Raw genomic sequence first — 2,133 nt, forward strand, 5'->3', positions numbered from 1 at the left:
CAAGGAACATTGGAGCAATTAGAAGCATCATGATCATTCTTTCCACATAAATCACAAACCAAGCATTCTCTTATCATGCAACAAGAAGAAAAAAGAGGGTTAGAGTAGGAAGATGTACCTCTCCCCTTAAAAGGGAGGGAAGACTAGAAGCTTGTGAAGGACTCTCAAGCTTGGTCTTGAGAGAAATCACCTGCTTTCCTAACTCCGAGACCAATGTTGACAAATTGTTGACGACATTAGATTGATCGATTGATCCACTTGTGCTTGTTGATTCCATCTCTACATCATTCCAATTCATGTAGTTCCTTACTACATCATCTATTACATCCACAACCTCTTCTTCTGTCTTGTTCATAATCGGCCCTCCGGCTTCGGCATCAAGGCTCGATCTACCTTGAGATCTCAAACCACCATAGAAAATTTGTATGACTTGATAGGTTGGAATTCCGTGGTGAGGGCATTACCTTTGGTAATCCTTGTACCTCTCCCGTGCTTCATAGAGGTTCTCTCTAGGCAATTGCTTGAAACTTTGGATTAAGGCTCTAGCCTCCGCCGTCATCTTTTGTGGGTAGAAACGGGACAAGAAAGCCTTGGTAACTTCATCCCATGTCCTTAGGGACCTTGGCTTTACCTCCTTGTCCAACCACTCTAAGGCTCTACCTATGAGAGAAAAGGGAAACAACTTGAGCCTTATATACTCTTGAGCAACTCCGGCTTCCATAATTGTATTGCAATATTTCTCGAAATCTTTGAGATGGTTGAGAGGGCTTTCACTTGTTGTACCACCATAGTGTTTCCTTTCCATCAAGGTGATCATTGCCGGATTGATTTCAAAAGCACCATCCGGAATCAATAAAGGAGCAATCCCGCTCTCATACTTGTAAGCACCCGGAGTGCCCAACTCTTTCAATGTGATCCTTTGAGCTTCTCCCATGTTCTCTTGCACACACAATCTCAAACAAAATTATTAGTAGCACGGCTACAAATGTAGCCTAAAGGAAAATCTTTTTGTGTTTTTGAATAAGGTGGAATAGACTCAACAACAATATACAATCACAACGCTATTCCCCGGCAACGACGCCATTTTGACATGGGGTCGGATTAGGTCGTTGAAACTAACCCTACCCTAGGCCAAACAAAATTTGTAATCTCTCAACACACCCTTATACAAGTATAATGGTAAGTCGAGGGTCGAGCCACTAAGGAATGGAGGGTGATCTTATATTGTCAAGTTAAGCTATTCCAAAAGGGTGAGGTAAGGGTGTGAATGCTAAACAACTAAACAAGCTAGGTTGGGACAAATGTAATAAACACTAGGGATCGGGATCCACATATACTTGTAACGGATTCAGCTAATTATGAAAGAGTTGACTAAGTCGAGTGATGCGAGAGAAAACCAATCATGCAACCAAAAGAGCATATCAAGCTATTTTCCTAGAGATATAACTAGCGTCAACTACGATAAACTCTAGCTAGGAACGTCACAAGACACCTCAATCGTTAAATGCAAGCCACAAATCAATGGTCCGTATCAATGTGAACCTACAATGCAATCTAGTGTGAATAACTAGGGTGATCAAGCCTAAATCATACACACACATGCACATAATCAATTAACCAATTTAATCACATCATCAACTCCATCAATTTCCCCAAATTAAAATCAATCCATTACTCATATATGCTTCACCATTACCCTAGCAATCAAACTACTCACAATCCATAGAAATCAAGATCAAAACAACACTAAGCAACAAATTCATCATGATCAAATCAAACAAGCTAAAATCAAACACAAATCAATCAAACTTGAATCAAACTAGAACAATCAACAAAACAATTGAAATCAAACTAAAGATCAAACTAAAGATTGAAATAAAGAAAAGGAATTCTTACAAACTTGATCAAAGATCAAAGGAAATGGAGAAATATTCAATCATCAACAATCCACCATGAAATTCTCTCACTAAAACCTAGAGTTTCTCTCTCTCTAAAAATCTCTCTAATTTGATCTAAAACTAATTCTAACTCTATTCTAATCATTCTCCTTCTAAAAATAGTAGGGAAAACTATATAAAGGAAGAATTACAAAGGAAGAGTTAGTTAGATCGTCCAAAAGAAACCCGGAAGGGC

At 38.8% G+C, this 2,133-nt stretch overlaps 1 non-coding gene across 1 annotated transcript; it reads left to right on the top strand.

Moving 5' to 3' along the window:
- Positions 1–443: 443 nt before the first annotated feature.
- Positions 444–549, top strand: LOC145566287 (small nucleolar RNA R71). Its single transcript, XR_014095396.1, has one exon. It is a non-coding gene; the product is annotated as a small nucleolar RNA R71 (small nucleolar RNA).
- Positions 550–2,133: the final 1,584 nt, after the last annotated feature.

The sequence above is a fragment of the Chenopodium album genome, chromosome 1 (genome assembly GCF_948465745.1).
Source record: "Chenopodium album chromosome 1, dcCheAlbu1.1, whole genome shotgun sequence".
Taxonomy (NCBI): domain Eukaryota; kingdom Viridiplantae; phylum Streptophyta; class Magnoliopsida; order Caryophyllales; family Amaranthaceae; genus Chenopodium; species Chenopodium album.